Genomic DNA, 14,454 nt, shown 5'->3' on the forward strand with positions numbered 1-14,454 from the left:
CTGTCATGAAGAGTCGGTTTAATGTGCTCTCTTCCTGCCTTGGTGTATAAAAGGTTTTTTGTCAGACGTGCTTGACTAAAATCCCATGGAAACATCCTTAGCTGCAGCTCACAGGATTAGTGCTGATTTCCATCACGTGGAGCCTGACCTGAATGCCTTGTGCTGGTTTGTGGCACGACAGCTCCAGCCCAAGGGACCTCGGTGCAGCCCTGGCTGCCCTGTGCGGCCTGTGGCGGCCTGGTCCTGCCTCAGCTCCCGCAGGCACCCCAAAGGTGCCATGCAGCGTCTCAAACACCCACATCTGCCGTTGTGTCTGAGGAAGTGAAAAAAAAGAAGAGGGTGATGGTGGATGGAGGTGGGCAGAGAGCTCGGCAGGGCTCGTGCTGGGCCCCTGGCTGTCCGGGATGGGGGATCTGGGAACAAGGGGGAGGCTCTGGGAGCTGGCATCTGCACCCAAATTCGGTGTTGTAGCCATGTCTGTAGAGGGCCTCCTCAGACCATAAACTAAAGCTGCATCCTAGCTGCTGAGGGCCACGCTGCTCTCCCTCACCCTATGGGAAGGGCTGGCAATTCAGTGTGTCCTGTTCCTAATGTTGTTTTACTGCTCCTGCCCCAGAGAAATGCTAGCCCACCAACACGCATTCATCCCACTTAGATCCCTGACGTGATGTTAAATGAGACCCAGGAACAGTCCCTCCTTTCACCTTGACAAATTTCAGATCAGATATTTTGGGGGGAATGGTGCGCAGGAGCTCCCACAGCACTGCTTCACTTTTCTCTCTTTCAAGGGATGGGGTGGGGGGTGAGCCAGGAGAGAAGGGAGAAAACAGAGCATCTTCCGGGAACTTTTTGACAATGTTTACTCAAATTCTGCAAACTTATCAGATGGAGAGGGCGATTTAAAGCAACCTGATGGTTTGCTCGGGACGGTGGTCCCCCAAGCTCAGCAGCGCTTGGAAGTGATGCATCCCCTCCCTGCACCACGTTCAGCTGTTATTTGCTGCCAGATAAATAGCGTGGCTTCTCAGCTGGAAAATCCAACATCAAAGGAGTAGCAACACACAGCTGATCTGTGCTCTGTCAGCTCAGGCCAGCGGCTGACGGGAGCCATCCCCTCCCTGCTGCGAGGCCGGGGCCGTTGGCAGCGCTGCCGGCCCCAAGGACCCTGGTGCTGGCCGTGAGGGGCCACGCTTCCCTCCCCACGTGCAATCTGTGGTTTGCTCTCCTTGGCCGTGTTCCCCGCAGCGCTCGCAGTTACCTGCGGAAACCAAAAAGCACCGGTCTACGCACGCGGCTGTCTCCATAGTCCCTGTGTAGACAAGTGGAGCCAGAGGGCTGATCCCCCGGCCCCAGCACACAGCCTTCCTTTCAGCACCTTCCCCTTACACAAAGACCAACTTATCCCACCTCTTTTTTCCCCTCGCTCTCCCTCTGTCTCCACTCCCCATAGCCCTCGCAATGAAAAGCCCTCCACGCGCAGGCTAATAAAAAGTCCTGTGCCACCTCCTCTCCCCCTCCCTTCCCATCCAGAGCGGTGCTGCCAAAAAGGAAAAAAAAAAAAAAAAAAGTAAAAAAAAGGAAACAAAAAATGGGTGGGGGGAGTAGGGAGGGTGAAGGCTGGGGAGAGTTAAACCTGGAACTCATTTAGCAAAAGGGACTTTAGTTAACAAGAAAGTTACCCATCATGAACTGCCGGTAACACCTCGAGTGATCCTAAATCCATTACCCAGAGACTTAGCCCTGGCTGAGTTTGATTTTATGAACTGTGAGGCTGCTATGTTGAAAGTCTGCAAATTGGACATAAATTGGGCTGCAGAAGGCTGGGGAACTGAAAGGGTTGTGTTTTTTTTTTTTTTTTTTTCTCTGCTGGTGACGTAACAGGAGACTTGGCTGCAGACGCTTACTCCAGCGAAGAAGCTGTCAATGAGATTCTCCCTATCCCAAAGACAGAGCTCAGGATGAGTGAAAACCCAGGAAACCTCAATCTTGTGATTTTTGGTTCTGTTGCTGCATCACCTGTACAAGGATGGGCAACTGGCTGCACTCACCCTGCTTCATGTTCTGCCTCGTACACCTTGTGAGCTTTCACTCTCATTATTCGTGTGGTGTCTTCATCACCTCACTAAGCTTTGTTTTTGTTGTAGTTTAGTCTTTAAATTCTGTGACACAAATCAAACTCTAACCAAAGCAACTGGATTTGGTGAAATACAAAAAGCTACTCCATTTATTCTCAGAACTGGGTAGCAAAGACTCCACTATAACAACAAAATGACCGGGAAGGGTCAGTGCCCCAGGGGAATGTTGTGGTTTTTGCTGCTCTGTTTGAAATTAGGGTTGCTACAAATGCAACCTCAGTGCATAATATTTTATCATGTATAATCCGAATCTCACATGTTTCAGGGAACCTCTAATATACGGAAACTTCAAACTCAGCCATGGGTAATCTTAGGTCCTCAGACAATTTATGTAAAACCAGTTGCCTAGGTAGGGTACAACAAGTTGCAGCAGAGGTGGATGAATTTTATTGGGAAAGACAGCAGGTTGCAGGGTAGTCGAGCCACAGGCAAAAGACCTGTGTTACTCTCAAAACTGAGGATTTCAATAATTTTTCCACTTGTTATTATCATTTTGTTATTGCAGAAAACTGTTCATTTATCCATAAATTGTATTTAGTGCTGATGGTGCCTTCTAATTTTAGGTAGCCTAAGAACAATGAAGATGTCATGATTATGGAGGAAAAGTTTGGATTGGACATTAAGAGTCCTGTTCGCAAGCAGAATTTCTGTGGCCTTCACATTGTCAAGGATGATGACCCAGCTGCAGTGGGAGGTAAATTCCTTTTGGTGCCTGCCCTGATAACTCAAGAAACCCATGGACAGAACATGTCCTCCCCTCCTGCTCCCCACTGGCCAGAGTGCTGCCATCTCCTCATTTGCCTTCTGCTGCGTTTAGATTGAAAAGAATTTACCCCTAGGTAGTAGATGCAAAGATCATCAGCTTTCATTAACTGTGGAAAAAGAAATATTTTCTACACATGAAGTTGTATGAAAATTTGATTTTTCAGCTCAATGGCTGAACTAATTTATTTATTTTTATTATTATTACTTGAGTTAACTTGAAACAAATGACTTTCGATTCCATACTGAGATAGAAAATAGAAACGAGATGTAGGAAAAAAAAGTCCTTTCTCTGATTTAACTGTTTGTTTTATTGCTGATGCTTTAAAATTTAAACAAGTTTTGAGACAGGTTTTAAAAGTGAAAAATCAAGATGCTTTCTTCTAAAAAAATATAATATCAAAGAAATATCACTGCAAGATTGCATTTTTAATCAGATAAACTGTTTCTTGAACTCCTTTCAGCATTCAGGACAATTGAGAAAAGACATGAGTTTGCAAAGACATAAAATCAGTGGGTTTCATTTGAACTTAAAACTACTTTTTATCTTTAAATTAAGCATGTATAGAGATACCTTTCTAGATGGAGAAGGCATACCCACCCCATGTCAGCACAGACCTTTGAATATTTAATTTAAAAGATTAGCTAACATAGTTCTTCAAGGTACCTTTCTCCCTCTCTCTTAAGTCCTCGAGCCCTGATTGGTACCAATTTTGGATATTTTTTTGACCTGACATAGCATAGCACAGCACCTTCTCTGTTATTTGATAAGTAAAGGTAACACTGTGAAACACGTGGCTAATTTTACCAGCAAGGTGGCAACAATTCAGTATGTGATATGTGAGGGCAAAGCACAGGCAGTTCATTTGGGTAATTTCTTAGCCTTCTGGCTTCTGCAATGTTTCTTTAGGGGGCACTGAATATGAGTGATTGAGTGAGAGAGAGTACGACAGAATTAGCACACACTGGATCTTTTGACCAAGGGGGGAAGAAAAAAAAAAAAAGAGAGAAGAAAAAAAAAAAAAAAAACACAAAACAAAACAGTCTAATGTTGGTCTAGGGGCACGTTCCCCTAGGACTTGGGAAAGAAAAACACCAAACCACGTTAGTTTGGTGCACCTCGAGCAGAGCAGCACATTCAATTAAAATCCATTTCAACAAAATAAAAAGACACTTAATCTTGGATCAAAAATAACTACAAAATAGCAGGCAGCACCACCCAGCCTGAGCTGCGGTGGCATTTCCAAGGCAAATTCAGTTTGCTGATACTGTACCGCGAAGTGTGCTTCTAGGAAATTGCTGGCTATTCCCTCTTTGAGTTTCCAACGCCGTCTGCGAAAGGCTCCTCTTAATGAAAGCCCACGGGTACCTCCTCAGAGTCACCTGATGGTGCCATGTAGAATTTGCCAGTTTGTGTGAAAGGCATGCTCATGTTTGCCGTGTAACCTAAAGACAGGTAAAATTGCTCTGCTCTTTGCCTTTTCCCCCTTATTTTCTTTCCTTTTCCTTTTCTCTCTCTCTCTCTTTTTTTTTTTTTTTTTTTTAATTCTTGTTTCTTAATCTATGCACTCTGTATGGAATCCTCTCACCTCTGATACAATAACTACAAGGATATGTGGTACCTATTTTTAACATCAATGTCTTGCAGAATGTCTGTATGAGAAACCTGCTTGTGCCTTAATAAGATCTGGTTGCTGTGCTGGGAGAATTAAAGCCCCGATTTTCAGCTCATCCTTTCTGTTTGCACCTGCCTGTCTGTGAGCTCATGTAGTATTATCTGAGATCTGCAGTGATATCTAATTACTAAGCTGTCCTCCAAGGACTTACATTTCTCTGCAGTTTCTGATTTCCCTGCAGCAACAGCAGACACATCCCCAGCACTCTTCGGGTGACTCAGTCAGGTCTCAGCAGCCTCCCTTTTCCATCACCTTCCAAGACAACATGCTCACCATGTCTCGAGGTGGTCCTGTTGCCTTGGGGTCCCCCAGCTCCAGCAGCCCTGCATGGACCCCTGAGGCACCTGGCAGTTGTAAGAGTGTCTGGGATTGTCAGATTAAGTTTAGTCTGACCCAACCATAGAGGTTTGGGGATTGCAACTCTGCATTTAGTCCACAGAGGTCCTCTTTATGCTGCTAGGATCTTTACTGAATCCATCCCAACTTATTTTCATTCTTCTGTACAATACAGAAGAATGGGCTTTGGGGAATTAACTACCAGACACGCTGAGCATCTGTGGTTTCTTCTTACAATAGATTGAAGCCACACAGATTGTCTGAATGTGGCTCTAGCACCAACTTCACTGAGGTCTGGAGCTCACAAAGCAGCTCGGAGGAGTGGAGTCACACAGGGCAGCCTTGCTGTTCGAGCTGCACACTTAATTTTAATGAAGGGGAACTCTGCTTCTCTCCAGCTCCACAGCCAGGGTCCTCCTTGCATGCAAGCTCAGGTTCCTGATTTGCTACCAGGAGGGCATAAAAAAGTATTTAAAGATAATTTATTCTTACCGAGCAACAATAGCAATAGTTAATCTCTTATATTAAAACTTTTAATGACTTAGGGGACTTATGAAACCATCGGAGCCTGTTTAATGAGGGCCTGCTCTGGCCCACACTTTTGGAAGCTTAAATCTTTAATAGAGCAGAAAAGAAATTCACAACAATTTTTTGGGGGACTGTACTAAAATTTATGGAGCTGTTCAGTTTCCAGGACTCCTGTTCCTGCTGGGCAATGCTCTGATGATGTATTACAGTAACATGTCATCAGGGCAATGGAGCTCCATGATGCATTACAGCAATAAGTCGTTTGTAATACATCATCGGAGCAGCTGCTGCCCCGGATTGGGAGTCTCAAACAAAAATTAGGCAAGCAATTCAATGAGCACCGATGACGCTTTCTTTCTTTCCCTTTTTCTTTCCCTGTCTCCAGGTCCTTCTCTCCTTCTCACTCCCAATCTCTCCCTGCCAATAGCAATTTGCTGGTAATTTATTCATTCTGCTTCTCCCATGAAAATTCCTTTCTGGTGGAACCAATTGAGCACAATGTGCTGCACCCCAGGAAAGCACCGCGAGGAAGACGAGGATGACTGTAATGAATTAGATGTGTAATCCCTGCAGACTGGTAGCCCAGGTCTGACAGTGACCGGCACCAGATGTTTAAGAGGAGACAGCCCATGACGGCGAGTTGACGGGTGTAGGGCAATGTAGGTCTTATTTCACTATTACTAATTAAGAGTTAATACTTAATCCCCTACCCCACCCCACCCCCAGTCACATCCTGTTTTTACTTCTCATATTTTTGTTAACAATATTAACAATTCCATATAACCCAAGAAAAAAACATCCAAAATTATTTAATAAATTGGGGTAAGTTCTCAGCCTCAGTAACGTTACTGGACAGTGAGGTCCACAGTCAGACAGTGCCTGTGGCTTTACAGAAATTCCTGCTCCACTTTTTGTTTCTCTATGCTTCATCTCCTCTGCCTTTGGGCCTCCTTTTTCAGCAGCAGATTTTACCAGTTGGTCTTTGAGCTCCCCATAACCCCTCTTCTTGCAAGAGTAACACAAAGACAAGCAGTAAGGAGGCTGAGCTGGATTGGGAATGGCACTGCATGAATGCTTTGCCAACCATCTCCTCATCACCTGAAATAGCTGGATGTTCCCAGAGTGAAACAATCTAGAGAAATACTGTTTTCTAGACTGCCATAATTCCTGATTTCAGGAATCTTTAGCAAAAACATTGATCTCCTTTCACTTCTTTGCTTGAAAGCAAAAAATGTTCTGGTGCCAGAGCTCAGGTAAGGAAATGTGTTACTGGAAGTAGCCACGTAGCAATGGCAGCCTGATGGCATCCCGAGCCCTGTAATCTTGCGGGTGGCTTTCTAAGCTTTCCCCCTCTATTGTGCTTGCCTTGGCCTTCTACACATGTGGCAAACAGACCTCTGGAAACTCATCAAATACACTGAAACAGCCTTTTTTCAGCCTTGAAAACTCATTTCACTCTGTTCCTCTTCTGCTGTTTTCTTTAGAGAGGGGGCCCAGGTGAAATGTTTGAGACCTGACTCTTGCTATTTCCCAAGCTCAGAGGTACTAAGAGTTGGCCAGGGTGATGTTTCAGTTCATGACAGAGGAAAAAAACAATTGGGACCAGATGTAGTCCCTGATAGGGTATCTGGGTATTGGATCTAGGATTAGGACTTTGCTCTAGAGCTATCTGTTGTTCTCTTCAGCAGAGGTTGGCTTGGGAGATAATATAATGTTCAGTGGGGAACCGCTGAATATACTGTCCATACTCACACACTGCAGTTTGTTTTGTTTCAGGGAGTTGTTTTGATTTTTTTTTTCTGTACCACTCTTTTAGTGTCTAATGCTCTGCACTTATTAAATCACCCTGCACAGCAGAGAAAAAGAGAGGAAAATCACATCCATGGGTTGTTACAATGCATGAGGCATAACCAAGTGCTTCAAATCCTTGAGGGGATTACTTCAAAATCACCAGGCCACCTGGAGTTTCATTATGGCTCTTACAAACAGGCTTTTAGCAAGAAGGATGAGGTGGGGGGAGAAGGGGTCTTCTATTTAAGCACTGAAAAGAGATAAAGTTCAGAGAACTGAACAATGGCTTCCAATGGGCTCAGCCGAGTCAGCTGAGACCAGGGACTGGAAAGGATTAATCAGAGCGAAAAATGTCAGCTTACAACAAAATCTTTAGCAAAGTGTCCAAGCCACAGGGCTCAGCAGAGACCAGTGTTAGTCATTCTCTAATCACGTACTACTTTTTCCCTTGCTTAGTCTGTGAGTCAAGAGTTTGTACTTGAATCCAAGTCTTCTTTGCAATCTTTCTGCCACAAGCTGTTCCTTGGCCCTTATGTCCCATCTGTAGGAGAGCCCCTCTCTTGCTCCTGTGTTTTTTCTGGCATATTGGCTACCCCATGCATCCTCTGTCACATCTTCTGCTTTTGGTTAATTACATAGTACATATGTCTTCTGAAGCATATAGCGTCTTTGTAACAGTCTTACCTTAGACAGAGGAATACTTTAGTCTTGATGAGCACATTCAAAAGTTCTATTGCAAACTCTAAAGGGTAAGCTATAACCAAGGGAGTCTGGCCCTGCTCACTTGAAGAAAACCTGTTGTTCAGCACAGTGCTGGGGATGCAAGCACTCCATGATTTTTGGACTGATGGAGAGCAAAGGTTCCATCACTCACTTCAGCTGTGGAATGGATTTAACATTTTGGCCTGCTGCAATACAATTTATATCAGAAACAACTAAAATCCCCTTGTTCTGCGTCACGCTCTCAAAATATTGAATAAAGAAACTACAAGTTTCTACAAGAGCTTAATTTGCATTATGGTTCAGACCGTCTGTAAGACATCACTGCAGTAATATGCACAATATCTTTAATTTAGAGTCTATTCTTTATCTCCTGAAATTTGCTGTGAATCTTCTCTGAGTTTGTTAAAATGATTTATTTAGAAAGCAGCTTTTGGCATAGATCAAAAACTGTGCTCATTCTATGTCAGTTATTTCTTTATGTTATTAACAGGATGATCCTATTGATACTCAAGTGCTTTGTTCTGCTGTTACCTAGAGAAGAATTAAACTCTCTACAAGTTCTTTAAAAGCTCAGTTACGAATGGGATATAAAAAGCCTGCTAACCAAACAGCAGGCTGGCCCTTTCTCTGGAGGCAGCCACGGAAAGGAGCTGGAGAACTTTCTACCCAAAGCTCCCTGGGACCTGTTTTCAAAATAGTGCACGTAACGTGTGTTCACAAGGCCCTTTTATAGCTCTGCTGTCTTGTGCAGTAGGGAGCCGAATTTCCTGTAGCTGCTTAATGAGAAGCTTAGTCACTACAGAATGCTTTCTGAAGATTGTTTTCCATGATATACTGAGCTATGAAAAGGAGGTTTGGAGTCATTAATTCATTTTTACTCCATTAAATATGTAGGAGACTCCGTTAAATATGTAGGGTTTGGACAATCAAATATTGTCAGGGTTTGATTTTTCACCTCAAAGAAAGCAACACTATGATTGCAGTCTGGTAGATCTACATGTACAATTAGGTATGAAAATGTAGCTGGTCACCTGCACACAATTGCCATGATTGCATATATCAAATTATGGTAATTAAGGATGACAGCTTCTCTGAAGTTGGAAGGATCTCTCTGGTTCACTTAAAGGGCCCCAGGTTTTCCACAAAGTGCCATGGTGAAAGTCGTACATTTTGTTTGTAATAAGTCTCCCCAAAGCTAAGTCCTGAGACTCTGAACTGGATATCAAGTCTTTTAATCTAAGATCCATTCTGAAAGTGCATTAGTTGATCCAGTAATGTAATCTATGCAAAATAGGTATGTGTTTTTTTTAAAGACATCCTCTGTACTTCTCCAGATAGACAAACATAGGTTTGGGTTTTTTTTTGTTTGTTTGTTTTGTTTTGTTTCATTTTGGTTTTCTTAATTCCTTAAAGCTAGGGGAGGGAGTGGAGGTGAGAGTGTTAAAGCACTGAGGATGAAAAGAGCTGTTGGAAGTACTGGCACCCAAATGGATTGACAACCAAAGGGTTGATTAGGTCTGAGGGACAACCAGCAGTTTTGATTGGATCTTTTTCCCCTTTGAAACAGTTTTGCCACCTTTCAAAATTTATTTTATTCACATTATAGAAAAGGTCCAGTATACATCTTTAGAGTAACAAGTAAGCAAATGTATTAAACCTCTTCATATATGAACTCCTCCAATACCTCCTCACTCCTTTCTCTTCACGTAGACAAATAGCACTAAAAGTCTTGGAAGAACATAGGAATTTTTGTAATATTTTGCAAAATTGCAATAAGAAATCAGCAGGTAAAATCTTCTAGCTTATTATTTAGAAAACAAATAACTGGCTATGAGGATTGCCTTGAACGTCACTTTCAATTACTTTTAATCCTAGGTGGTGAAAGAACAGATGACACATCTGTAAGATATGCTGGCACTATTCTCAGGCTTTGCAAGAATAATTCAGGGTTTCCAGTTCAGGAATCTTCTCTGTAGGATTCTATTATATATTAACTTGACATAACTTATAAATATATACAGTAATTTTTATGCACTCTCTTAAATAACCTGAAACTTTTACAGAATGTTTACTTGCAGGCCTAGAAAAGAAATCCTAAAAGGGTAAAAAGAATTGCATGTGATCTTCAACTAGTATATGACAGCAAGTTTATGCAGGTGAAAGATGATTGAAGATCTAGAGACGAAGAGTGCATTTCTTCTCTCTTTGTGTTGTTCTTTCATAACCATTTAGGAATTTTATTCCCTTGTATTTTTAGTGGCATTACTTGGAGTGGGGAATCCTGAACACCACCCTGGGAATGCTGAGGTCCTGTTATACTGCTAATCTCCAACATTTCACCTCCTTAGAAATGAGTAGCAGAAGTGTGAAATGCACATACTAGCCCATGCTGACTGATTCCTATTACACTGACAGAGGATTGAGGCCAAAAAGTTTATGAATTCAAATTCAGGGAACCCTAAGGTGACTAGAGTACTCTTTTTCTCTGTCTCAACTTTTATCATGTAATCAAGGATAAAAAATATGCCACCAAATGCCTTTACTGTGGATACTGGAATTCAAATCCCTCCTCACGAACTTTTCTGGCTTTCAACTGAATGCCAATTTGAAACTATTAGAAAAATAACTAACCTAAGAATCTACTTACGCATTTGTTCTGTCACTCTGTTAAAAAAGAACAGCTGAACAAATTATCAACATTTTGTGAGGATTAGGAAAATTGATACAGGCTGACTCACTGCATGCCTATATAACCCAAAGTAATGTTAAAACCCAGGAAATGAGACGGGGACTGGAAAGGCTGAGAGAATTATTGTATTATTGTAGCATCCTATAATGCCAGATTATTGAACTTGGTTTTCCACTGCCTATTTATGCCCTTGTAAATGTTAGAACGTTCTTGCTCCAACCTGATAACCATGTTCTTGTGATGAACTGATGGTTCTCTCCAAGACCTCTATTCCTCTTCAAAAGCACAACTTCCATGAAATAATCAATTCAAGTTGTATATGCTAAATATCAGAAATAAATTACAAATTAAGCCATCATTATAGAGAGTCATATCAAACTATGTTTAATACAAAGGCATAAGTAATAAGAAATTTCAGCCCTACCAGTAAATGTAGGAGCAAGTAAATGTATTTGTGATCTTCACGCTGAGGAACTTCAGGGAGGGAGAAGAATTTCCAAAATATTCCCAAAAAATTTATTTAACACTAAGGATGGAGCAAGTGTCTTCCTCACATTTACATCTGAAGAAAAGGAAAGGCCCATGATTACAACCCCTGGTGTTAACTTGCCATATTTGAAGGGATGAAATCTATACCTGCATTTTGCCCAGAATAGGGAATTCTCATCCAGGATTGTCTTTTGTCTTCATTTCTCCTTGCCTGTATAGCTGCCTACAGTAGCAGAGCTGCAGAGCAGCTTCCAGTAACCTTCTTGTTGATAACAGGGTTACAGTCAAGACAAGCTCCTGGAGAGTCTCACTTCAAATTTTCTATGTGAGTGACGTTATTACAATTAAAGAGGAATCTGACCTGCACAGTTCACTTCAGAGGCTGCACTTGTGTGAATTCTGCTGGTAGCTTTTACATCTAGGATTTTGGATCCACATCATTAAAATTTTCTTCACCTTCTCCATCTTGTCAGTGGAAAGAAGAGAACTCTACATTCCTCCTGCCCCATTCCCCACGGCCAGGAGTTTCATTTTAGCCTCAAGGCAGGGTGAATGATCAATAAAACCATGCTACATCTGCCTCAGACAGAGGGGACACGGTGCAGCCAGCCAGTCCCTGGCTTTGATCGGTGGCTAAGCGCTGCCAAAATCTGGGCAGCCCCCAGGCAGCTCCAAGGAGCCCTTTGTGGGCATTGCATGTGGGGAAGGCATCACCTGTCAAAGTGAATGGCTGCAACCTTTCCCTGGCCATGGGAGGCCTTTTGATGCAGGGGGCGTTGATAATTAGGGCCTAATTGAGTGATTAACAGCCCCAGCAGCTCGTCTCTTTAAGGGTATGTGAGGAGAGCAGGCAGTGGTCCCCAGCAGGTCCTGGGTCCCTCTGAAGCCCTGGTTTCTCCTGCTCTGTTCTCCCTGGCTGGGCTTGTTCTTAGATCAGGCTGAACACAATCTTCATCAGCAATGTGCAGAGCAAGCAAAATCATAGAAGGTGATTACATTTTCTCACGAGTGCTGTAATCACTTTCTCTAAACCACTATTGATAATAACTGTTGCAGGACTAGGCTCCCATTTGCCAAGACACATGGTCTCTGCAGGCAATGAAAGTCTGTCTAGATATACTGAACTTAATTAACTGAGTTTGAAGAGCCTATTAAGGCAATATTAAAAGAAGCCTATCTCAGCAGGCCCTCACAGTGGGGAGACACAGCAGAGCTTTCAATTTAAGACTTATTGCAAAGCTATCCTGCTGCCCAGCTCCACGGTCTGCCTGGGAGCTGTTTAATAGACTGCTTGGGAGCAGGGTAAAAGCGTTTACAAAGAGATCGGGGTAAGTGGTGGGGATATCAAAGGAAATCAACCTGTAATATATTATATGCTCACTTTGTGGATGGGGGAGGAGGTGGTATATAAATGGGGAGATTATTCAGCACTGAATGAAACAAATGACAGCATGGACATGCTTAAAAATCTTAAAATAGGGCTTTGGGAATCCAAAAATAAGCTTTTCCTGAGTAATTTTGGCATACTGTGGTGCACAGCAGTTCCTTACTAAAAAGTGCAGACTTGTCACATAAAATAAAATCAAAGAAATACTTCCTGCATCTCTCCTACTTTCCTCTCCTCTTCCTCCCTCATGCCTCAGTTAGTGACTTTTGGAATCCCTTTTTTCTCTCTACTTCTTGAGAAAAATAAGTGTCATCACCGCTTTGAGCATCACTAGTGGGTTACATTTCCAGCTATAGGCGAACAAAACAAAGCTAAGTTCTCTATTAACTGACTTATGAATAAGGAACTCTGTTTTACAAACAGAGGTTCCCTCAGGCCACTATTTATTATAGGCCACTGAATTGCAAAACTACAGTAAAAATAACAAAAAAATAACAGAATGTGTTGATTTTGCCTTAGTACAACCTGCAAATGGAACGGTACAAAAGTATAAATGTAATACAACGCTAACAATAATTCCTAGCTTTTATGGAAGCATTTTATTTATTTAGAGGACTGTCCAGCCAGTACATGTGATATTGTGAAACCAGTATTTGCATTGAATTGAATGGTATGGACCTGAAGTCAGCATGAATCAAAACCTTTAGGCCCAGGGGAATGCTGCTGGCCAGCCCAAGGCTCCAGCTCTTGACGTCAACGGGCCATTTTCAATCGTTTATTGAGATGGGGAGGTCAGTGTGAAGTTGTGATGGGTGTAGGAAGAAGCTTGAAAACATGACCTGAGGTTACCCAGTTAATGAGGGGAGAGGATTCAAATTGTTATGATATAAAATCACAGGGGTTTTTAAGTGAAACAGTCTGTTTAAGGGGTTTAGGCGCTTAGGTGGTAACAGGTTTCCATCTCCTACTATTTAGTGTATGTACCAAGCCTAAAAGATGTGGCTCGTTTCATTATATAGGGACCCTGTCAGAAAAGCGGTAGTCTTTAGAAACTTGTAAGATTAATTTTTCTAATTCATTGAAGCCACCTTGGGATGGGGGTTATGGATGTTAATTTCTGCTTTGGGCCCATCAGCCTCTACAGCATCCCAGCCTGTGCTGGAGAAGCAGCAGCTGCCTGGGCAGAAGGGGATAACTGCTCCCATTTGCCCTGGAAACAAGAGGGGAAAATGTTCAGCTTAGCTTTCATAGGCTGACAAATTATTTTTCACTCTGCATGGGAGGGGAAAAAAAAAGGCAGTCTTCTCCATTTGCCAAACTCCACCACCTTTGCTCGGGGTGAACTTAAGAACCCCAAGCATAGGGGGGGGAAAGCTGTGGAGTGAGCAAAGGGAGCAAAAGCTGCACAGGCTGGATCGATGGAGAGTAAGCATTTCCAGAGTGCCCTAACTCTTCCCAATTAGAACAAAACCAAAATTATTATTTGCATGAATAATGTACCGTGTGTATGTTTACACTGCAGTTGTTCCTAATGCTTTATTTTTATACAAAATAACAAGGCTGTAAAGACCAGAATCCTTAGCTAGTTTATTGCAGTAACTGAATTAAAAATAGAAGATCCTACTGAAGAATGTCTGCTCAGTGCAACCGATGTATAATTGTGTGTGGCTTCAGTTTGTTTGGCATAGGAAAACCCAGTGTAACTTGAGAATTCATTACGAGAAAAGTACAGGACTCCTGCCATCTTCTAATGGCCTTCTTACAGCTTTAAACGCAAAATTTACAAGAGAAGTCTTAAAGAAATGACAGGAAAATCTGAGAAGATAACGAAATCAGACAGGGAAATTAATAGAAGCCTTGGGTTCTCTAATCCACAATGATTAATATCTTTAAGTTCCATGATCCTTGGTTTCCACTGGAATTGATAAACTACCAACT

The 14,454-nt window shown here is 42.5% G+C and overlaps 1 long non-coding RNA gene across 2 annotated transcripts in view; it reads left to right on the forward strand.

The window, feature by feature from the left end:
- Positions 1–14,454, forward strand: part of LOC137841788 (uncharacterized) — a 99,118-nt gene that overhangs the window by 66,048 nt on the left and 18,616 nt on the right. For both annotated transcript variants that reach the window (XR_011088741.1, XR_011088742.1), the window contains exons 2-3: positions 1,882–1,962; positions 2,703–2,829. This is a non-coding gene — a long non-coding RNA (uncharacterized lncRNA). The remainder of the gene's footprint in view (positions 1–1,881; positions 1,963–2,702; positions 2,830–14,454) is intronic.

This window comes from Anas acuta, chromosome 18, assembly GCF_963932015.1.
Source record: "Anas acuta chromosome 18, bAnaAcu1.1, whole genome shotgun sequence".
In the NCBI taxonomy this organism is placed as follows: domain Eukaryota; kingdom Metazoa; phylum Chordata; class Aves; order Anseriformes; family Anatidae; genus Anas; species Anas acuta.